General features: G+C 39.1%; 1 protein-coding gene and 1 non-coding gene across 2 annotated transcripts in view; both read right to left on the bottom strand.

The window, feature by feature from the left end:
• Nucleotides 1-25,570, bottom strand: part of GABRG3 (gamma-aminobutyric acid type A receptor subunit gamma3) — an 820,406-nt gene that overhangs the window by 361,731 nt on the left and 433,105 nt on the right. The window lies entirely within an intron of this gene.
• LOC128067162 (U6 spliceosomal RNA) lies at nt 17,707-17,813 on the bottom strand. The gene has a single exon (XR_008201363.1). It is a non-coding gene; the product is annotated as a U6 spliceosomal RNA (small nuclear RNA).

Below are 25,570 nucleotides of genomic sequence, written 5' to 3'. Positions count from 1 at the left end.
AACAGTTAGAACCGGACATGGAACAATGGATTGGCTCAAAATTGGGAAAGGAGTATGTCAAGGCTTCATATTGTCACTCTGGCTTATTGAAGTTTTATACAGAGTACATCATACGAAATGTTGGGCTGGATGACTCACAAGCTGGAATCAAGATTGCCAGGAAAAATGTCAACAACCTCAGATATGCAGACAATATCATTTTAATGGCAGAAAGTGAAGAGGAACTAAAGAGTCTCTTGATGAAGGTAAAACAGGGGAATGTAAAATGTGACTTAAAACTCAATGTTCAAAAAGCGAAGATCATGGCAACGGGTCCCAAAACTTCATAGCAAATAGATGGGGTGAAAGTTAAAACCGTGTCAGACTTCATTTTCTCGAGCTCCAAAATCAATGTGGACAGTGACTATAGTCATGAAATTAAAAGACACATGCTCCTTGGAAGAAAAGCTATGATAAAACTAGACAGTGTATTACAAAGTAGAAACATTAGTTTGCTGACAAAGGTCTGTATAGTCAGTTCAGTTCAGTCGCTCAGTCATGTCCGACTCTTAGCCAGGCCTCCCTGTCCATCACTAACTCCCAGAGCTTACCCAAACTCCTGTCCACTGAGTTGATACCACCCAACCATCTCATCTTCTGAGGTCCCCTTCTCCTCCTGCCTTCAATCTTTCCCAGCATCAGGGTCTTTTCAAATGAGTAAGTTATTCACATCTACTACTGCTGCTAAGTCGCTTCAGTCATGTCTGACTCTGTGCGACCCCAGAGATGGCAGCCCACTAGGCTCCCCTGTCCCTGGGATTCTCCAGACAAGAAGACATCAAGTGGCCAAAGTATTGGAGTCTCAGCTTCAACATCAGTCCTTCCAATGAACACTCAGGACTGATCTCTTTTAAGATGGACTTGCTGGATCTCCTTGCAGTCCAAGGGACTCTCAAGAGTCTTCTCTAACACCACAGTTCAAAAGCATCAATTCTTCGGTGCTAAACTTTCTTTATAATCCAACTCTCATATCCATACATGACCACTGGAAAACCCATAGCCTTGACTAGATGGATCTTTGTTGGCAAAGAAATGTCTCTGCTTTTGAATACACTGTCTAAATTAGTCGTAACTTTCCTTCTAAGGAGAAAGTGTCTTTTAATTTCATGGCTGCAATCACCATTTGCAGTGATTTTGGAGCCCAAAAAATAAAGTCTGACACTCTTTCCACTGTTTCCCATGAACTGATGGGACCAGATGCCATGATCTTAATTTTCTGAATGTTGAGCTTTAAGCCAACTTTTTCACTCTCCTCTTTCAATTTCATCAAGAGGCTCTTTAGTTCTTTGCTTTCTGCCATAAGGGTGGTGTCATCTGCATATCTGAGGTTATTGATAATTCTCCTGGCAATCTTGATTCCAGCTTGTGCTTCTTCCAGCCCAACGTTTCTCATGATGTACTCTGCATATAAGTTAAATACGCAGGGTGACAATATACAGCCTTGAGGTACTCCTTTTCCTTTTTTGGAACCAGTCTGTTGTTTCATGTCCAGTTCTGTTACTTCCTGACCTGTATACAGATTTCTCAGGAGTCAAAACTATGTAAAGTCAAAGCTATGGTTTTTCCAGTAGTCAAGTAGGGATGTGAGACTTGAAGTATAAAGAAGGTTGAATGCTGAAGAATTGATACTTTTGAAATGTGGTGCTGGAGAAGGCTCTTGAAAGTCCCTAGGAAATCAAACCAGTGAATCCTAAAGGAAATCAACCCTGAATATTCATTGGAAGGACTGGTGCTCCAGCTGAAGCTCCAATACTTTGGCTACCTGATGTGAAGAGCCAACTCGTTGGGAAAGACTCTGATTCTGGGAAAGATTGAGGACAAGAAAAGGAAGCGACAGAGGTTGAGATGGTTGGATAGCATCATTGACTCAACAGACATGAGTTTGAGCCAGCTCAAGGAAATAGTGAAGGACAGAGAAACCTGAGGTATTTGAGTTCATGGGGTTGCAAAGAGTTGAGCACATGTTAGTGATTAAACAACAACAAGGAGACAAAAGAGCTGTATCCAGAAAACTATAAGACACTGATGAAAGAAATCAAGGATGACATAAAGAAATGGAGAGATATTCCACGTCCCTAGGTTGGAAGACTCAATATTGCCAAAATGGTTATACTACAAAATGGAATTTATAGATTCAATGCTATCCTTATCTAATTACCAGTGGCACTCTTCACACAGAAATATGACCAAAATGTCACAATTCATATGGAAGCACAAAAGACCTGAATAACCAAAGCAATCTTGAGAAAAACCTAACCACCAAGGGGCAACTTAGTTTTACAAAGGAATAACATACTATGAGGCAATGATATCCTCTTCAATAAATGCTGCTTGGAAACTGGACAACTACATGTAAAAAAAAATGAAATTGGAGTACTTCCTAATACAATACCCAAAATTAAACATAAAATGGGTTAAAGACTTAAGCTAGTTCTGATAAGACCAGAAACTATAAAGTTCTTAGAGGAAAACATAGGCATAACACTCTATGATATAAATCACAGCAAGATCCCCCATGATCCACCTCCAATGGAAATAAAAATGAAAACAAACAAGTGGGACCTAATTAAACTGAAAGCTTTTGCACAGCAAAGGAAAGTATAAATATGGTGAAAAGACAGCCTTCATAATGGGAAAAAATAATAGCAAATAAAACAACTGACAAAGCATTAATTTCCAACACATACAAGCAGTTCATACAACTTATTACCCATAAAACAAACAGCCAATCAAAAAATAGGCAAAATACCTAAACAGACATTTATCCAAAGACATACAGATGGCTAATAAACACATGAAAAGATGCTCAACATCAAAGCCACATGAGATATCATCTTACACCAGTCAGAATGGCTATCACCAAGAAATCCACAAATAAATACTCCACAGGGTGTGGAGAATAGGGAAACCTCTTCCACTGCTGGATGGAATGTAAATTGATACAGCAGTATTTACAATAGATAGGACTGAGCTTCTCTTGTAGCTCAGTTGGTAAAAAGAATCTGCCTGCAATGCAGGAGACCTGGGTTCAATTCCTGGGTTGAGAAGATCCCCTGGAGAAGGAAATGACAGTATTCTTGCCTGCAGAGTCCCATGGACAGAGGAGTTGGCAGACTACAGTCCTTGGGGTCACAAAGAGCCAGACACGACTTAGTGACTAAACCACCACCAGGACATGGAAGCATCCTAGATGTCCATCATCAGATGAATGAGTAAAGAAGTTATGGTACATATATGCAATGGAACATTACTCAGCCATAATAGGAGCCCATAATAGCCAAAACGGAGTGCATTTGAGTCAGTTCTAATGAGGTGGATGAACCTAGAGCCTATTTTGCAGAGTGAAGGAAGTCAGAAAAAGAAAAACAGATATCATATATTATTTCATATGCACGGAATCTATAATGATCATATTGATGAATCTATTTGCAGGGCAACGTGTGCTTCCTACATGGAACTACTGATAAAGAACCTGCCTACCAATGCAGGAGACGTAGAAGACATGGGTTTGATCCCTGGGTCAGGAAGATCAAGAGATGCCAGTTCAAGCCCTAGGTTGGGAAGATCCTCTGCAGGGAGGGCATGGTAACCCCTTCCAGTATTCTTGCCTGGATAATCCCACAGACAGAGGAGCTTGGTAGGCTACATCCATAGGGTTGCAAAGAGCCAGACACAACTGAAGTGACTTAGCACACAATAGATACACAGACATCAAGAATAGATATGGACAGGGGAGGGGAGCAAGGAGAGGGTGGGATATGTGGCGAGAGTAACAAGGAATCATATACATTACCATATGTAAAATTGATAGTCAATGGGAATTTCCTCTGTAACACCTTAGAGGAGTGAGACTGGGAGGGAGATAGGAGGGAGGTTTAAAAGGAGGGCACATAAGTATACTTACGGCTGATTCATGTTGATGTTTGGCAGAAACCAATACAATATTGCAGAGCAATTATCTTTCAATTATAAAAATATTTTAATTATATGAAAATAAAATAAATGTACAACTAGGAAAAATACTTGCAATCAAATGTGACAGACAAATAATCAAATTTCCTTTTGAATAAAGATCTCATTCAGCTTATATTAAAATGTAAAAATATAATTCACAGAAGGAAAAAAATTAATTTTTAAAACGCTTAAGACAACTTCAAATCTCCATATGTTCTTAATTATAGTCAAGGAGAAATATCGTGATGTTGCCACAAAAGCACTCAAACGCCTGTTTCCATTACCAAGATTCTATCTATCTTTTTGAAGCAGGTTTGTTTGCAGTAATAGCAACCAAAACAAGATATTGGAGGAGACTTGGACATAAGCTACATGTTTCAGGTGTCACTGTCTCCCATCACGCTCAGATGGGATTGTCTAGTTGTAGGAAAACAAGCTCAGAGTTCCCAATAATTCTGCATTATGTTGTGTTGTGTAATCATTTCACTGTATATCACAATGTGATAATACAAAATGAAGTGAACAATAAATGTAATGTGCTTGAATCTGCCCAAAACCAATATCCCAGCTCTCTTCTGTGGAAAAATTTCTTCCATGAAACTGGTCCCTGCTTCCAAAAAGGTTGGAAACTGTTGCTATAGGGGACGTGTTTCAATTGAATACTCTGTCAAACACTCTTTACTACTGCCTCATTATTAAAAACCACAGTTTCTAAAAATTCACTTGCCCTGATTCTAATTCAGATCCCCAAGAACTGAGTTTCTGCTGTTATTTTACAGAAGAAAAAGGGAAACAGAGGGAAAAAGAAAACATACAGCCTTTTTTTTTTTTCTGAGTACAACTGATTTACAATGTTATGTTATTTTCAGGTGTACCCTAAAGTGAAAGTGAAAGTATATATGTGTATACATATATCCACCCCTTTTTAGATTCTTCTCCATATATGTTATTATGAATATTGAGTAGAGTTCCTTGTGCTACACAGTAGGTCTTAATTAGTTTTATATACACACACACACACACACACACACACACACACACATACACAGAGAGAGAGAGAGGGAGAGAGATAGTAGTGTGTGTATATGTTAATCCCAATCTCTTAATTTATCCTTCCCCCTCCCCTTTTGCCTTTGGTGACCATCAGTTTGTTTTCTATGTCTGTGAGTCTATTTCTGTTTATAAATAAGTTCATTTGTACTCTTTTTTTTTCTTTTAGATTTGAATATAAGCAATATCTTGGGCTTTCCAGGCAGCTCAGTGGTAAAGAATCTGCCTGCTAATGAGGGAGATGCTGGCCAGATCCCTGCATCAGGAAGATCCCCTGGAGAAGGAAATGGCAACACACTCCAGTATTCTTGCCTGGGAAATCCCATGGACAGAAAGGCCTGGCAAGCTACAGTCCATAGCGTAGCAAAAGAGTCAGACACAACTTAGTGAATAAACAACAACATAACAAATATCATATAATGGTTTTCTTTCGATATCTGACTTAATTCACTCAGTATGAAACTTCTACGTCCATCCATGTTGCTGAAAACAGCATTATTTAGTTCTTTTTAATGGCTGAGTAATACCATTAACTTGTCAGTGGGCGTTTAGATTGCTTCCATATTCTGATTATTGTATATAGTACTGTATATATAGTATATATATATATATGTATAGTATATATATATATGTATATATAGTATTGTATATGTATATAGTACATATGTCCTTTTGACTTATGGTTATCTCTAGATATATGCCCAGAAGTGGGATTGCTGGATTATATGATAATTCTAATTTTAGGTTTTTAAGGAACCTCCATACTGTTCTCCACAGTGGCTGTACCAATTTATACTCCTATCAACAGTGCAGGTGAATGATGGCCATTCTGCCTGGTGTGAAGTGATATTACACTATAATTTCCATTTCTCTAAAAATTAGTGATGTTGAGCATCTTTTCATGTCTATTTTGGCTATCCATACGCCTTCTTTGGAGAGATATTTATTTATATTTTCAGCTCATTTTATGATTGGGTTTTTTTTTCTGATATTGGGTTGCATTAGCTATTTGCATATTTTGGACCCTTTGCCAGTCGCTCTGTTTGCAAATATTTTCTCCCATTCTGTGAGTTTTCTTTTCATTTTGTTTATGGGTTCCTTTGCTGTACAAAAGCATTTAAATTTAATTATGTCTTATTAGTTTATTTTTGTTTTTGTTCAATGCAGGGTGCAGAGATGAACCAGAAAACCTGTACTCAGAAAACTATAAAATACTGATGAAAGATATCAAAGATGGTATAAACAGATGGTGAGATATACCATCCTCTTAGATTAGAAGAATCAATATTGTCAAAATAACTACACTACCCAAAGCAATCTACAGATTAAATACAATCCCTATCAAATTACCAAAGGCATTTTTCACAGAATTAGAACAACACATTTTATAAACTGTATGGGAACAGGAAAGACCCCAAATAAATCTTTGGCAAGATTGCTATGGCAATCTTGAGAAAGAAAAACAACGGAATTGGAGGAATCAGGCTTCCTGACTTCAAAGTATACTACAAAGCTACAGTATTCAAAGCACTATGGCACCACCACAAAAAGAGAAATATAAATCTATGGAACATTGAAACATGTATAATATCATATAAGAAACGAATTGCCAGTCTAGGTTCGATGCAGGGTGCAGGATGCTTGGGGCTGGTGTACTGGGATGACCTGGAGGGATGGTGTGGGGGGGAGGTGGGAGGGGGATTCAGGATTGGGAACACATGTACACCCGTGGCAGATTCATGTTGATGTGTGGCAAAACCAGTACAATATTGTAAAGTAAAAAAAAAAAAAATCTATGGAACAGGATAGGAAGTCCAGAGATAAACTCACACAACTATGGTCAACTAATCTATGACCAAAGATGCAAGAATACACAACAGGAAAAAGACAGTTCCATCAAGAAGTGGCCTGGGAAAACCAGAAAGCTACATGTAAGTAAATGAAATTAGAACACCCCGTAACACTATAAAACAATATAAACTCAAAATTGATTAAATATCTAAATGTAAGCCTGGATATTATAAAACCCTTAATGGAAAACAAAGGCGGAACATTCTCTGACATAAATGGCAGCAATATCCTTATTGTACTCCCTTTTTGGTATGCACCCTTCCTCCTGAAGTATGCCCCCTTGTGTACTCAGTTACAGACAGAGAGGCGGCTAAATGTTGCACCATGGCCCACAGCTGCTCTAGCAGGTTTCCTCCATCCTTGGGTGCATGATTCCTCCCTGATTCAAATAAAAGATTATTTTGAAGAGTTCAGAGCAGGCACAATCATAAATGAATCTTTTTTCCAAGGTTTTTGAAAACATGCTGAGGGAATCCTTATGTAAATTGAAATATACCTGTGAAGGTTTATAGAAACTTCAAACCCAGTTACTATGAGGAAAAGGTAGGCTTTACTGACAAATTTTTCATGCACACATTTCCTAAGATGTCCCTGAAGCCTGTACATATAGGTCCTCTCTCTCTTTCCTCTTGATCCCCTAAGATGCAGGACCTGGTTTCACTCTGGTGGATTCCCTAGCCACCTACACAGTCACACTCTGACACATAGTTTCTAGCAGATGAACACAGAGTGTGTGTATTTTCTTACCACTATTGTGACTGATACATAACACAACAGCGACATTCTTCCCACCTCCTCCCAACCATCCTGGAGGTGGCCACTCTGATGGAGAGGCCTGGGCCTTCTTTACGTCCACATCCAATGCCTGGAACATGGCATGACCCAGGCCAACAGCAAGTGGCTGGGAGCCTGAGTAATGGCAGAGAGAAACACACACATTCAGGCATTTCTGCTGCAGGAGACAAGCATATCTCCAAAGCTTGTACAATTGGCCTGGAGATGTAAGGACATAAAGCTCAGATGTAAGATGTAAGAGAATTAAGGACAATAAAGCCCAGGGGGAAGGGCAAGCAAGAAAGCTCTAGCTGTGTGGAGGAGCCTTTTCTGTCTTCCCATCCAGCCCTGATATCTGGAAGACTTGCAACACTAAAGGAGGGACAAGGCTAAATTCCTGAAGGTTCAGTGCTTCCTGTTTCTTCTCAGGCTCAATCTCCGTATTCACAGCATGTAGAATTATAATAAAATAACAACAAATAACGATCCTCATCACCCAGGACCCTGAATTCACCCCTTTAACTTCCCCTGCCAATTCTCTCTGGAACAGCTCTTGGCTTCCATCACTGTCAAAGATTAGCTGAGTTAAACAATTCTCCTCAAATGTTTTGGTATTGGATTGTGAATTTAAGATGTACCATTTATAAATGATATTTTCCCTTTAAATATACTTGGCTATGATTTCTGTATTGAACAAGCAGGCCTGCATAACCAGGTGCCAACAGACTGTGCCAAACAAAACTGGGGTGGCCAAACTATACTCCTGCACCTGAGTTTTGTGCCTTAAAGGCAGAAGAGAAAATTCAACTGCTAGGCATTTGCATACCTTCTCTTTGTGGGCTTTCCCTCATGTAAGTGAGACATTTCTAGACTTAAACTGCAAACACAGACCATTCATTATATTAGCAGAGAGAAATTTGACTCATTTTTATTCCTTTTAATTTCTACCTTCCTCAGATTATTTATTTATTTATTTGGCCATGACACATGGCTTTCAGGATCTTTCAGGACCAGGTATTAAACCCAGGCCCACAACAGTGAAAGCACTGAATGCTAACCACTGGACCAGGAATTCCCTGGTCCACTTTTCTAAGAGTGGTTTTTGGTTTTTCAATTTTCATTCTTTTTTATATTGCTTTGTGTGTGTGCTAACTTGTTTCATTCATGTCCAATTCTTTGTGACCATAGCCAGGCTCCTCTGTGCATGGGATCCTTTGGGCAAGAATACTGGAGTGGGTTGCCATGCCCTCCTCCAGGGGATCTTCTTGACCCAGGTATTGAACCTGCATCTCTTATGTCTCCTGCATTGGCAGATGGCTTCTTTATCACTAGCACCACATGTGGAGAAGGGATTGGTAACCCACTCCAGTATTCTTGCATAGAGAATCCCATGGACAAAGGAGCCTTGCAGGCTAGTCTTTGGGGTCTCAAGAGTCGAACACAACTTAGTGACTAAACCACCACCACCACCACCACCACCACCTGGAAAGACCTTATATTGCTCTGTATCATTTCTATTTTGGATCCTACTTGGAATATTCATCATTCTTTTCTGTTTATAGTGTCCAGGTAATTTCTTTTGAATTTCTATGAATTTTGTTAGTAAGAATTTCCTACTATAAAAGAGTAAGTATTAGATGCTTCAAAACAATTTCCCACTGCATTTAGGATTATAGCTAACAGAAGCATAAGATATTAAGAAGAGGTGGCAAGAATACACAGAAGAACTGTACAAAAAAGAGCTTCATGATCCAGATAATCATGATGGTGTGATCACTCATCTAGAGCCAGACATCCTGGAATGTGAAGTCAAGTGGGCCTTAGGAAGCATCACTACAAACAAAGCTAGTGGAGGTGATGGAATTCCAGTTGAGCTATTTCAAATCCTGAAAGATGATGCTGTGAAAGTGCTGCACTCAATAAGTCAGCAAATTGTAAAACTCAGCAATGGCAACAGGACTGGAAAAGGTCAGTTTTCATTCCAATCCCAAAGAAAGGCAATGCCAAAGAATGCTCAAACTACTGCACAGTTGCACTCATCTCACATGCAAGTAAAGTATTGCTCAAAATTCTCCAAGCCAGGCTTCAGCAATACATGAACCGTGAACTTCCAGATATTCAAGCTGGTTTTAGAAAAGGCAGAGGAACCAGAGATCAAATTGCCAACATCCGCTGGATAATGGAAAAAGCAAGAGAGTTCCAGAAACACATCTATTTCTGCTTTATTGACTATGCCAAAGCCTTTGACTGTGTGGATCACAATAAACTGTGGAAAATTCTGGAAGAGATGGGAATACCAGACCACCTGACCTGCCTCTTGAGAAACCTATATACAGGTCAAGAAGCAACAGTTAGAACTGGACATGGAACAACAGACTGGTTGCAAATAGGAAAAGGAGTATGTCAAGGCTGTATATTGTCACCGTGCTTATTTAACTTAAATGCAGAGTACATCGTGAAAAACGCTGGGCTGGAGGAAGCACAAGCTGGAATGAAGATTGCCAGGAGAAATACCAATAACCTCAGATATGCAGATGATACCACCCATTTGATTTCTTTAGTAACCTGTTCATTATTTAGAAATGTATTGTTTAATCCCTATGTGTCTGTGATTTTTCACAGTGTTTTTCTTGTAATTGATATCCAGACTCATAGCATTGTTGTTGGAAATGTTGCTTGATATGATTTCAATTTTCTTAAATTTACTGAGGTTTGATTTGTGACCCAAGATGTGGTCTCTCCTGGAGAATGTTTCATGTGCACTTAAGAAGTCGTATTCTTCTGCATCCGGATGGGATGTCCTGAAGATATCAATGAGGTCCATCTCATCTAATGTATCATTTAAGACATGTTTCCTTATTAATTTTCTGTTTTGATTATCTTTGCATTGCTGTAAGTGGGGTGTTAAATCTATTACTGTTATTGTTCACTGTCAATTTCTCCTTTTATGTCTGTTAGTGTTTGTCTTATGTATTGAGGTGCTCCTGTGTTTTGGAGAAGGCAATGGCAACCCACTCCAGTACTCTTGCCTGGAAAATCCCTATGGGAAGAGTTTGGTAGGCTGCAGTCCATGGGGTCGCTAAGAGTCGGACACGACTTCACTTTCACTTTCACTTTTCACTTTCATGCAGTGGAGAAGGAAATGGCAAGCCACTCCAGTGTTCTTGCCTGGAGAATCCCAGGGACGGGGGAGCCTGGTGGGCTGCAGTCTCTGGGGTCACACAGAGTCGGACACAATTGAAGTGACCTAGCAGCAGCAGCAGCAGCAGCAGATTACGTCATGACAAACGCTGGGCTGGAAGAAGCACAAGCTGGAATCTAGATTGCCGGGAGAAATATCAATAACCTCAGATACGCAGGTGACACCACCCTTATGGCAGAAAGTGAAGAGGAACTAAAAAGCCTCTTGATGAAAGTAAAAGAGGAGAGTGAAAAAGGCTTAAAGCTCAACATTCAGAAAATGAAGATCATGGCATCTAGTCCCATCACTTCATGGGAAATAGATGGGGAAACAGTGGAAATAGTGGCTGACTTTATCTTTCTGGGCTCCAAAATCACTGCAGATGGTGACTGCAGTCATGAAATTAAAAGATGCTTGCTCCTTGGAAGGAAAGTTATGACCAACCTAGATAGCATATTCAAAAGTAGAGATATCACTTTGCCAACAAAGATCCGTCTAGTTAAGGCTATGGTTTTTCCAGTGGTCATGTATGGATGTGAGAGTTGGACTATAAAGAAAGGTGAGTGGCGAAGAATTGATGCTTTTGAACTGTGGTGTTGGAGAAGACTCTTGAGAGTCCCTTGGGCTGCAAGGAGATCCAACCAGTCCATCCTAAAGGAGATCAGTCCTGGGTATTCATTGGAGGGACTGATGTTGAAGCTGAAACTCCAATACTTGGCCACCTGATGCGAAGACCTGACTCATTGGAAAAGACCCTGATGCTGGGAAAGATTGAGGGAAGGAGGAGAAAGGGAAGACAGAGGATGAGATGGTTGGATGCATCACCAACACAATGGACATGGGTTTGGGTAAGCTCTGGGAGTTCGTGATGGAGAGGGAGGCTTGGTGTGCTGCAGTTCATGGGGTCGCAAAGAGTTGGACATGCCTGAGCGACTGAACTGAACTGAATATTCCATTGTATATATATATACCACAACTTCTTGATACATTCATCTGTCAGTGGAAATCTAGGTTGCTTCCATGTTCTAACTATTGTAAATAGTGTTGCAATGAACATTGGGGTACATATGACTTTTTCAATTTTGGTTTGCTCAGGGTATATGTTAGGAGTTGGATTGCTGGGTCATATGGTGGTTTTATTCCTGGTTTTTTAAGGATTCCCCATATCATCTTCCATAGTACCTGTATCAATTTATATTCCCACCAACAGTGCAAGAATATTCCCTCTTCTCCACACCCTTTCCAGCATTTGTTGTATGTAGACTTTTTGATGATGGCCACTCTGACTGATGTGAGATGATATCTCACTGTAGTTTTGGTTAGCATTTCTCTAATAATGAGTGATGTGAGCATCTTTTCACGTGTTTGTTAGCCTTATGTATGTCTTCTTTGGAGAAATAGCTGTTTAGGTCTTTTTCCCACTTTTTTATTGGGTTGTTTGTTTTCTCTGGTATTGAGTGGTATATCGGAACTGATTGTATATTTTGGAAATTAATCCTTTGTCAGTTGTTTCATTTGCTGTTATTTTCTCCCATTCCAAGGGTTGTCTTTCCACTTTATATATAGTTTCCTTTGCTGTGCAAAATCTTTTACACTTCATCAGGTCCCACTTGTTTAATTTTGTTTTATTTCTATTACTCTAGGAGGCGATTCATAGAGGATCTTTCTTTGATTTGTATCAACAAGGGTTCTGTCTATGTTTTCCTCTAAGAGATTTATAGTTTATGATCTTACATTTATGTCTTTAATCCATTTTGAGTTTATCACTGTGTATGGTGTTAGGAAGTGTTCTAATTTCAGTTTTTTAAATGTAGATGTCCAGTTTTCCCAGCATCACTTATTGAAGAGGTTGTCTTTACTCCATTGTATATTCTTGCCTCTTTTGTCAAAAATAAGGTATCCACAGGTGCATGTTTATTTCTGGGCTTTCTATCTTGTTCCATTGGTCTATAGTTCTGTTTTTGTGCCAGCACCATATTGTCTTGATGACTGTAGCTTTTTATTATAATCTGAAGTCAGGAAGGTTGATTTTTCCAGCTCCATTCTTCTTTCTCAAGACTGCTTTGGTTATTCAGGATCTTTTGTGTTTCCACATGAACTGTGAAACTTTTTGTTCTAGTTCTGTAAAAAAATGACATTGGTAATTTGATAGGGATTGCATTGAGTCTGTAGAATGTATTTGGTAGCATAGTCATTTTCACAATATTGATTCTTCCTACCCAGGAACATAGAATATCTCTCCATCTGTTTATGTTGTCTTTGATTTCTTATATCAGTGTCTTATAATTTTCTGTATATAGGTCTTTTGTCTCCTTAGGTAAGTTTATTCCTAGATTTTTTATACTTTTTGTTGCAGTGGGATATGGTATTGATTCTTTAATTTCCCTTTCTGATTTTCATTGTTAGTATAAAGGAATGCAAGTGATTTCTGTGTATTGATTTTGTATTATGTGACTTTGCTAAATTCACTGATTAGCTCTAGTAATTTTGTATAATATCTTTAGGGTTTTTATGTATATTTTCATGTCACCTGCAAACAGTGAGAGCTTTACTTCTTCTATTCCTATCTTGATTCCTTTTATTTCTTTTTTTCTCTGATTGCTGTAGCTAGGACATCCAAAACTATGTTGAATAATAGTGGTAACAGTAGACACCCTTGTCTTGTTCCTGATCTTAGAGGGAATGTTTTCAGTTTTTCACCACCTAGAATAATGTTTGCTGCATGCTTATCATATATGGTCTTTACTATGTTGAGATAGTTTTCTTCTATGCCAATTTTTTGAAGAGTTATTAACATAAATGGGTGCTGAATTTTGTCAAAGGCTTTTTCTGCATCTATTGAGATTATCATAGGTTTTTATCTTTCAATTTATTAATATGGTACTTTGCATTGATTGATTTGTGTATATTGAACCATTGGAAAAGATTCTGATGTTGGGAAAGATTGAAGGTGGGAGGAGAAGGGGGTGACAAAGGATGAGATGGTTGGATGGCATCACCGACTCAATGGACATGAGTGTGAGTAAGCTCTGGGAGTTGGTAATGGACAGGGAAGCCTGGCGTGCTATAGTCCATGGGGACAGAACTATTGAACTGAACTGAAGAATCCTTTCATTCCTGGAATAACCCCAACTTGACCATGGTGTATTAGCTTTTTAATGTGTTGTTGAATTCTGTTAGCTAAAAGTTTGTCGAGTGTTTTTGCATCTATGTTCATCAGTGATATTGGTCTGTACTTTTCTAATTTTGTGTTGTCTTTGCCTGGTTTTAGTATCAGAGTGACAGTGGCCTTGTAGAATGAGTTTGGAATTGTTACTTCCTCTGAAATTTTTGAAATAGTTTTAGAAGGATAGGCATTAGATCCTCTCTAAATGTTTGATAGAATTCACCTGTGAAGCCATCTGGTCCTGGGCTTTTGGTTTTTTGGGAGATTGTTGATCAAAGTTTTGATTTCAGTGCTTATAACTGGGTTGCTCATAATTTATATTGCATCTGGGTCCAGTCTTGGAAGATTAAACTTTTATAAGAATCTGTCCTTTTCTTCCAGGTTATCCACTTTATTGCTATATTTTTTTCCTAAAAGTCTCTTATAATACTTTGTTTTTCTGCCTTGCCTCTTGCAACCTCTTCTTTTTCATTTCTAATTTTGTTGATTTGATTCTTCTCTCTTTTTTCCTGAGTCTGGAAAAGGTATGTCAATTTTATTCTCGTCTCAAAGAACCAGCTTTTAGTTTTATGACTCTTTACTGTTGTTTCTTTCATTTCTTTTTCACTTATTTCTGCTCTGATCTTCATGATTTCTTTCCTTATGCTGACTTTGGGGGTTTTTTGTTCTTGTTTTCCCAGCTGTTTTAGGTGTAAAGTTATGTTATCCATTTGATGTTTTTCTTGTTTATTGAGGTAGGGTTTTATTGCTATAAACTTCCCTCTTAGAATTTCTTTTGCTGCATCCCATAGGTATTGAGTTGGCATGTTTTCATTATCATTTGTTTCTAGGATTTTGATTCCCCATTTGATTTCTTATTAACCTGTTCATTATTTAGAAATGTATTGTTTAATCCCTATGTGTTTGTGATTTCTTACAGTGTTTTCCTTGTAATTGATATCTAGCCTCATAGCATTGTTGTTGGAAATGTTGCTTGATATGATTTCAATTTTCTTAAATTTACTGAGGTTTGATTTGTGACCCAAGATGTGGTCTCTCCTGGAGAATGTTTCATGTGCACTTGAGAAGTTGTATTCTTCTGCATTTGGATGGAATGTCCTGAAGATATCAATGAGGTCCATCTCATCTAATGTATCATTCAAGATGTGTTTCCTTCTTAATTTTCTGTTTTGATTATCTTTGCATTGCTGTAAGTGGGGTGTTAAATCTACTACTGTTATTGTTCACTGTCAATTTCTCCTTTTATGTCTGTTAGTGTTTGTCTTATGTATTTAGGTGCTCCTGTGTTGTGGAGAAGGCAATGGCAACCCACTCCAGTACTCTTTCCTGGAAAATCCCATGGGTGGAGGAGCCTGGTAGGCTGCAGTCCATGGGGTTGCTAAGAGTCGGACACGACTGAGCGACTTCACTTTCACTTTTCACTTTCATGCAGTGGAGAAGGAAATGGCAAGCCACTCCAGTGTTCTTGCCTGGAGAATCCCAGGGACGGGGGAGCCTGGTGGGCTGCAGTCTCTGGGGTCACACAGAGTCGGACATGACTGAAGTGACTTAGCAGCAGCAGTTCCTGTGTTGGGTGCATATTTACAATGTTATGTCTTCCTCTTGGATTGATCTCTTGATCATCATGTAGTGTCCTTCCTTATCTCTTGTAATCTTCTTTATTTTAAAGTCTATTTTGTCTGATATGAGTATTGCTATTCCAGCTTTCTTTTGCTACCCATTTGCATGGAATATATTTTTCCACCCTCTCACTTTCAATATTTAGGTCTGAAGTGGGTTTCTTATAGACAGCATATATATGGGTATTGTTTTAGTATCCATTCAGCCAGTCTTTGTCTTTTGGTTGGAGCATTTCATTAAAAAGGCAAGAGAGTTCCAGAAAAACATCTATTTCTGCTTTATTGACTATGCCAAAGCCTTTGACTGTCTGGATCACAATAAACTGTGGAAAATTCTTAAAGAGATGGGAATACCAGACCACCTGACCTGCCTCTTGAGAAACCTATATGCAGGTCAGGAAGCAACAGTTAGAACTGGACATGGAACAACAGACTGGTTCCAAATAGGAAAAGGAGTGCGTCAAGGCTGTATATTGTCACCCTGCTTATTTAACTTCTATGCAGAGTACATCATGAGAAACATTGGGCTGGAACAAGCACAAGCTGGAATCAAGATTGCCGGGAGAAATATCAATAACCTCAGATATGCAGATGACACCACCCTTATGGCAGAAAGTGAAGAGGAACTAAAAAGCCTCTTGATCAAAGTGAAAGAGGAGAGTGAAAAAGTTGGCTTAAAGCTCACCATTCAGAAAACGAAGGTCATGGCAACCAGTCCCATCACATCATTGGAAATAGATGAGGAAATAGTGGAAACAGTGTCAGACTTTATTTTGCGGGGCTTCAAAATCACTGCAGATGGTGACTGCAGCTTTGAAATTAAAAGACACTTACTCCTTGGAAGAAAAGTTATGACCAACCTAGATAGCACATTCAAAAGCAGAGACATTACTTTGCCGATTAAGGTCCATCTAGTCAAGGCGATGGTTTTTCCAGTGGTCATGTATGGATGTGAGAGTTGGACTGTGAAGAAGGCTGAGCACCAAAGAACTGATGCTTTTGAACTGTGGTGTTGGAGAAGACTCTTGAGAGTCCCTTGGACTGAAAGGAGATCCAACCAGTCCATTCTAAAGGAGATCAGCCGTGGGTGTACTTAGGAAGGAATGATGCTAAAGCTGAAACTCCAATACTTTGGCCACCTCATGTGAAGAGTTGACTCATTGGAAAAGATTCTGATGCTGGGAGGGATTGGGGGCAGGAGGAAAAGAGGACGACAGAGGATGAGATGGCTGAATGGCATCACCGACTCGATGGACGTGAATCTGAGTGAACTCTGGGAGTTGGTGATGGACAGGGAGGCCTGGCATGCTGCGATTCATGCGGTGGCAAAGAGTCAGACATGACTGAACGACTAAACTGAACTGACTGAAAGTAATTATTGTTACATATGTCCCTATTGCCATTTTCTTAATTACTTGGGGTTTGTTTTTGTAGATCTTTTTCTTCTCTTGTATTTCCTGACTATACAAGTCCCTTCAACATTTATTGTAAAGTTCGTTTGCTGGTAACAAATTCTCTTAACGTTTGCTGGTCTGGAAAGCTTTTTATTTCTCAATCAATTTTGAATGAGATCCTTGCCAGATCTAGAGTAGTCTTGGTTGTAGATTTTTCCCTTTCAGTACTTTAAATATATCCTGCCATTCCTTTCTGGCTTGCAGAGTTTCTTCTGCAAGATTAGCTGTTAGACATATGGGGCTTGCCTCGTATGTTACTTCTTGCTTTCCCCTTGCTACTTTTAATAGTCTCTGTGTTTAATCTTTGTCTGATTAGTATGTGTCTTGGAGAGTTTCTCCTTGAGTTGATCCTGTATGGGACTCTTTGTGCCTTTTGGACTTGAATGACTATTTCCCTTGCCATATTGGATAACTTATCAACTATAATTTCTTCAAAATTTTTCTCATACCTTTTCTTTTTCTCTTCTTCTTCTGGGACCCCTATAATTCAAATATTGGTGAGTTTAATATTGTCCCAGAGGTCTCTTAGACTATCCTCAGTCCTTTTCATTCTTTTTACTTTATTCTTCTCTTCAGCTGTTATTTCCACGATTTTATCTTCCAGCTCACTGATCCATTACAAATATTGAATGCTTCACAAATTTGCATGTCATCCCTGCCCAGGGGCCATGCTAATCTTCTCTGTATCATTCCAATTTTAGTATATGTGCTGCTGAAGTGAGCCCTATTTATGTATTCTTAATAAAACTACAGGCTTCCCTGGTGGCTCAGTGGTAAAGAATCTGCCTGCCAAATCAGGAGACAGAGGTTTGATGCCTGGGTTGGCAATGTTCCCTGGATATGGAAATGGCAACCCACTCCAGTATTGTTGCCTGGGAAATGCTATGGACAGAGGAGCCTGGCAGGCTACAGTTAATGGGGTTGCAAAAGAGTCAGACATGACTTACTGACTAGACAATAACACCAATATAAATATAGTTGGATTTTATTTTAGTCATTGACAAACTAAACTATTTCTAAAATATGGGACTGCAAAGCACCCATAGTAGCCAGTAAAATTTTGAAAGAGAAGACCAAAGGTGCAGAACTACAGATCCAATTTCAAGGTTTAGTTTAGAGATGCAGTAAATCCAGACAGTGTGATAAAGACAAATAAGTGGATCAATGGTTAGGACTGAGTCCAGATATGGATTGACATACATAGGGATAACTGATTTTTGACAAATATAAGAAGACAACACAGAATGATCCTTTCAACAAATAGTGTGTAAAGATTATCTATCCACATGAAAAAAATTTTTTGATCCATATTTTACACTGCATACAATTATTACCTCAAAATGGGTTGTTGATCTAAATATAAAACTTAAACCTTAGAAACTTTTAGAAGAAAACATAGAAAATCTTAGATTTGCTGATAAATTTTACATAAAACTACAAAAGCATGACCCATGGGAAAAAAACTGATAAACTGGATTTCATCCAAATTGAAAATATCTGTTCTTCAAAAGTCACAGTTAAGAAAATGAATGACAAGTGTAGACTAGGAAAAAGCACTTGCAATGCACGTATTTGATAAAGGGCATGCACATGAAACGGAAGTACTCACTTTTGCTCTCTGAAATTTTTTCTCCTAATATTGGCTAGAATGGCTCTTTTAAATGCATGTCCATTCACATAACATCCCTGCCTAGAGCCTCCAACACTACCCCAGACTCCTGAGGGCCTCAGTCATCCCTAGCAAGTTTCTCCTGCTGTTTCTCAGGTATGAGAGCTTTAAGCTTGCTGGCCTTCCTCAGTTCCTCCAGAGGCAACTGTGTCTGTTTCTCTACACCACTAGGTCCTCCCCCTGATATTACCTCCAAATAGGATACTTTCTCATTTCTGTGCCCCTTCCTTGCTGAATAGTGCCTTGCTCACCTCTCAAGTGTCAGCTCAAACATCATGCCCCTCAAGATTCCCTTCTTAGCCCTCCAGGAGATGTGGGCATGGATTCTCCCAGAATTCTGTGCTTCTCTTTCTTAGTATGTGTTACCACTGTGGCTTTAAAAGTAGTGGTCAGCTTAATGTTCATCTACTCAACATGAGGACAATGCCCATTGTCTCAGTAAGAGGCATTGCCCAACAAATAAAAGTATTTACAAATATTTGTTTGAACAATCACAACTGAACACAGTTGACTTGGCACAATAAATTCTAGGCACAGAATTTTTGGTTGATAAGTTTAAAACAAAAATTATTCCCACAGATAGATGGAAAGAAAATGAATGTTTTAAATATTTTGGTTTCCATCTGTGCATCAAATAGTCCCATCTGCTCCTAAAAGCAGCTATTAATAGGATTCATTTGCTCGTTTGAAAAAGTGACAAGTTCAAGTCTCTTAATATGGGGAAATATCCAAATATCAGTCACACCATCATTTCTGTTACCGAATGAATGGTTACAGAAATCAGGATCTGGTGACTTAAGCAAAATAGCATCACACATTTTAGGTGAATTTTCTCGGGACTCAGTACAGTTTACAGATGACTGACCGCTGGGGTTGAGATTGATGTATCACTAAACTCTTAAAAAAGAAATTGTGGCTATGATAGTGCATTTCACTGTTGAATTTAAGTTATTTCTAATCTCTCCACTATAAATCCTAGTAGTAAGCAGATACTCTTTCAGGGAAGTTTATGTTCTCTATCATCTGGATGCAATTCTGGCATTCTGTGCTATCTGGCCCCTGGGTTTGATGCAAGCGGGCTCTGATGACTCCATTTCTAAAGAGGAATTCATTTAACAGTTATCTTTGGCTGTGATGGAAATGAGAGCCCAGGTGATTCAAAACTAATGGCTCTCACTTGTGCCAAACTGATACAATAATCAGTGAAGGAAACGTGTGTTTGTTTCGGGTAGAAAATAGCACTAGGCATAGTGAAGGGAGAAAAAGCCTATAGTTCAGTGGACTCTATTTTCTCAAAATTATTTGTTAATTAAAAGAAAAGCTTAAATGACTTATTGATAAGTCATTTAAGTCTTTTGTTTCTACATAAGCATCCCTAGAAAGTTCTCAAATTGTTGAAGGCAGTACTTAATCAGGTAAGGATATTTGTCTCACCACAAATAATTAAGAATGAAAAATATGTTAGTAAAACTTAAAAACATAAAAAAGAAAAAACAAAAACCTTACAAACATCCTCAAAATTCCAGTGGTTATCCAGTGTGGAAGACAGGGCAGAGGGAGGAAGGGATTAAGATGTCACCTCTTTGGTAAGGTAAAACTGGATCCCAAAAAGAAATCATCCATCTAACAGGAGATGTGGAGCTCTAGAAAAGAACCACTAAGACTCATTACAGATGAACCTATCTCTTTGCATCCCTACTTTGAAAAGAGTATTCCTACAAGAAAGCATTATGGAGATGACTCTGGTTCAAGGTACCCAGCATGACCGGAAAGTAAAGTCCACCAACTACCTCCAGCTTTGACCACAAAAGGAAAAACAGATGATAACTCATGAAAGGAAATACAAAAGTGCCCTTCTAAACTCCGAGATGTTCTGTTCTCTCACAAGGCATACAGTGTATTTTCCCTCCCTCAAAAGACACTCAGGTCTCTTGCTCCTGCCCAAATAAGATGTACAAATATGGATTATTGTCTTCTATTCTAATATAATATGTTCAGAAAGAAAAGAATTTGAGAGAGAATGGGCAGTCTTGAAAATGAGCTCTGATTTGTCATATAGTCAGAATAGCAAGTTGGACTCTGCTCAGAGACCTGTTGGAAAGAAAGAAGAAAGTGACAATAAAGAGCAAATACATTTTATAAAGAGCTGTTGGGTAGCAGAGGTGGGATATACTGATTTACAAGGAAAAATAAGGAAATAAATCATATTATTGGCCTCAATTCTTAATACATAAATTTGAAGAATGAAAAAAGTGAACTCATAGAATGGAGGCTTTTTTAAAAGAAAGAAATGTGGAAATTCAATAGCATGACTTGAAGTGAAATAAGTTTTTCAATAATTTTGCAAGTTAGAAAGTTACTCCCTGAAGATAGAAATATGCACTAGGGAAAGTTTATATAAAGGGGAAAGGAAGGAAGAGGTAGTTTCTACTTATAATTCTCTGTCAACTTAAATGTCAGTGTGATAAGCACCATGTTATATATAATTACATGTATTTGATATACTTCTGTAATTAAACACATATATGAGAAAAGATAGACTAGTACCAGGAGGGTATGTGATGCAGAGTGACATCTCCTCATCCATCTTACCAACCCAAATCCCTCTATCCTGAGCAGAGGCAAGTGGTGGGGAAAGTCAGTTCTTTCCACTGATTCTCACTCTGATGTTTAATGTCAGCTCTCTAGATAATGCTTTGCCACTGGAACACGTATTAATTTTCCAATTTTAAACTCCAGTAGCTGAAACTCCAGTACTTTGGCCACCTCATGTGAAGAGTTGACTCATTGGAAAAGACTCTGATGCTGGGAGGGATTGGGGGCAGGAGGAGAAGGGGACAACAGAGGATGAGATGGCTGGATGGCATCATTGACTCGATGGACATGAGTCTGAGTGAACTCTGGGAGTTGGTGATGGACAGGGAAGCCTGGTGTGCTGCGATTCATGGGGTCGCAAAGAGTCGGACACGGCTGAGTGACTGAACTGAACTGATATGAAAACCAACTCTCTCAATATGGCTCTAAGACTGGTTCGCATATTGGTTACCTTTGTAACTTTAAATTGTCAGCTTCCAACTGCTTCCTTCTTCTGGAGATAAATCTTGATTCACAGTGTCACACAATAAGTTGACTTTATGTCCCATTTCCCTGTTTCTAATTTCTTCTACAAAGAATTAAAGTTTTCATGTCTAAAGTTTCTAGAAGCTGAAAAATTTAAAGTATCATTGTTACCACAGAGATAGGTAGAGTAGCATTGTGCCGTTTTATTTATGCATGTCTTACTTTTTTTTCCTCATGATTGTCTTTCTCTTGGGCTTCTCTAGTGGCTCAGTGGTCAAGAATCTGCTTGATAATTCAGGAGATATAGGAGCTGTGGGTTTGATCCCTGGGTCAGGAAGATCTCCTGGAGGAGGAAATGGCAACCCACTCCAATATTCTTACCTGACGAATCTCATGGACAGAGGAGCTGCCTACAGTCCACACGGTTGCAAAGAGTCTGGCATGACTGAGCAACTGAGCATGCAGGCATCTTTCTTTTCTCCGTGTGTTATTGGCCCATGTTACATCATCCAATGCATACTTGCTTTGTCCCGTGCTCTTCCTCCTGACCCTCGACCAATTCAGTCCATTTCAGCTGGTGTTACAGAGCATTGCCCTGGAACTCCTTCATCTATCTCCTACATTGGGTTCCCTGTCTCTTGGATCTAGTATCTTTCTTCACATTTGGTTTATATACCTTTTTTTTTCTTGAAGGAGCCAAACTGTCTTAGCCCTTGATATATATTAATGTCTTTATTTTAGTATCACACATGTTATAGACTAATATTTCTCCAAAATTCCTCCAATGTGACTGTTTGGAGATAGGGCCTTTAAAGAGGTATAATTAAAGTTAAATGAGGTCAGATTGGGATCCTGATTCAGTAAGACTCTCGCCTTGTACGAAGAGGGAGAGATGTCAGGGAGGTATGCTCAGAGAAAAGTCTGCGTAGGACACAGTGAGAACACAGTCGTTTGCACATCAAGAAGAGAGGCTTTATGAGGAACCAACCATGCCAACATTTTGAGCTCAGACTCCCAGCCTCCAGAACTGTGAGAAGATAAATTTCTGTGGCTTGAGCCATGCAATCTGCGCTATTTGGTTATGGAAGCCCTAGCTGACTAATATAGCATATCACATATATTTGAGTGCTGGGTATGGGAATTAAGACACAAAACTATTTTCCACAGGAAGTTTGAACACTTCCTCTCAAAGCTCCTTTGTGTTTCAGCATCCAGTGTCATTGATGAGATTCTGAAACCATCATAATTTTCTTTCTATTCACAGCTGACCTCTTTTCCTGGTATTCCAAAATTTTACAGATAGGCATTGAAGAGAAAAATCTCTTATTTTTCTAGTCATGGTACTTGGCATTTGATTTCCTTTCCAAAATAAATACTTATTTTCCACTAAGGAATTTTTAAGTTATTTATTTCATAGTTTCCTTAACTCCACTCACTCTCTAAATCTTCTATTAGGCTGGATTCTAGATTTTTTTTTTTTTTTTAATAAATACTTTCTTTTCTTTACACTCATATTTACTATCCTTTCATGTTCTACATTTTTAATTTGTATTTTTAATTGGAGGATAATTGCTTTACAGTTTTGTGTTGGTTTTTGTCTGACAACACTATGAATCAGCTGTGCTGCTGCTGCTGCTGAGTCGCTTCAGTCATGTCCGACTCTGTGCGACCCCATAGACGACAGCCCACCAGGCTCCCCCGTCCCTGGGATTCTCCAGGCAAGAACACTGGAGTGGGTTGCCATTTCCTTCTCTAATGCATAAAAGTGAAAGTGAAGTCGCTCAGTCGTGTCCGACTCTTAGCAAACCCCATGGACTGCAGCCTACCAGGCTCCTCCACCCATGGGATTTTCCAGGCAAGAGTACTGGAGTGGGTTGCCATTGCCTTCTCCATGAATCAGCTGTAAGTATATATAGTAGGAAGTTGCATAAAACAAAGGAAGCTCAGCCTAGTGCTCTGTGATGACCAAGAGGGGTGAGATGGGGGAGGGGGACAGGGAGGCTCAAGAGGGAGGAGATATATGTATACTTACAGCTGATTCAGCTGCCCTACAAATAGGTTCACCAGCGCCATTTTTCTAGATTCCATATATATGTGTTAATATGCAATTGCAGCTCAATATCAGAAAAACAAATAACAATCACAAAATGGGCAGAAGACCTAAACAAACATTTCTCCAAAGAAGACATACAGATGGACCATGAACATTTGAAAAGTTGCCCAACATTGCTCTCTATTACAGAAATGCAAATCACCAAACCACAATGAGGTATCACCTCATATCAGTCAGAATGGCCATCATCAAAAAATCAACAAACTTTTAATGCTGGAGAGGATGTGGAGAAAAGGGAACCTCCTTGCTCACTGTTGATAAAAATGTAAATTGACACAGCCACTATGTAGAACAATATGGAGATTCCTTAAAAAACTAGGAATAAAGCTACAATATGACCCATCAACCTCACTACTGGGCATATATCCTAAGAAAACCACAATTTTAAAAGATACATGTACCCCAGTGTTCACTGCAGCACTATTTATGATAGCTAGGACATGGAAGAAACTTAGATGTTCATCAGCAGATGAATGGATAAAGAAGCTGGATATACACAATGCAATATTACTCAACCATATAAAGAAACAAATTTCAGTCAGTTGAACTGAGGTGGATGAACCTAGAGCCTGTTATACAGAATGAATTAAGTCATAAGGAGAAAACCAAAGAAGTTTTATTTTAAAAAGAAATTTCTTGTGCTTTATCTCTCATTTTTAAACCAAATTTTATATTTCCTTAATATAAAGAACCTTTATTATTATTCCCCAGTTCTTAACCCATCATAATATCTTGTTTTGTTATATTTAACAGTTGCCATGCTTAAAATCTCACTCCAGATATGCTTATCAGAATGTTTTGTTTGAAGTTGTCTGTATCTTAAATTTTCTCCTCTGGACTATTAGCTAATCTTTTTTTTTTTTTTTTTTTTAATCAAGATGTTTCCTATTTACATCTCAGGTTTCCTTTCACTTTGTGATGATCATGGTTATCCATTTATATTAGGTCTTAGATATAGAAAAGCTGCTTCTTAAGTAGATGCAAGGCTACAGACAAGGAGGGTGGACTCAGGAGTATCTCAGGGACCCCCTCCCCCCAACTCCCTGCCTGTTCAACTCTCCTGGAGAACAACTTTCGGGGATTTTCTGGGGCACACATGACCTGCAGTGTGATCCTCAGGACAGGGAAAGTCATCCTCTATCTGTGAGGCTATTGTTTCCCAGCCCACATCTCCAGACTTGGGCCTCTTCTTGTGCTGAAAGACCCAGCGATCTCTGAGTGGCTTCCCCACCTCCAGTTCCCCACTCTCCGTGAGACATCCCTCATTACTCACAATGATGATCTGCCTTCTCTGGTCCTCACTGTAGATACTGAGTGCTGTTCACTTTCTCACTACCATGGAAACGGGGGCAGGGAATGAATGTGCACTTCCCAACCTGTCCCAGGGAAGAGACTGCTGATGAGTTGCCCCAGAAGGCAAACGGGAGTGTCTGAATTTGTGCCTTTGAAGAGCTGGAGGCTTGGGGAGAGTGTACTACACTGTCTTAGATAGAACTCAGGAGAGTAAAGACAGGAGTCTTCATGGTGTCAGTTCAGTTCAGTTCAGTCGCTTAGTCGTGTCTGACTCTTTGTGACCTCATGAACCTCAGCATGCCAGGCCTCCCTGTCCATCACAACTCCCGGAGTTCACCCAAACCCAT

The sequence above is a fragment of the Budorcas taxicolor genome, chromosome 21, assembly GCF_023091745.1.
Source record: "Budorcas taxicolor isolate Tak-1 chromosome 21, Takin1.1, whole genome shotgun sequence".
Lineage (NCBI taxonomy): Eukaryota > Metazoa > Chordata > Mammalia > Artiodactyla > Bovidae > Budorcas > Budorcas taxicolor.
The sequence above is the reverse complement of the archived record's forward strand: the minus strand, read 5'-3'. Positions and strand labels throughout refer to the sequence as shown.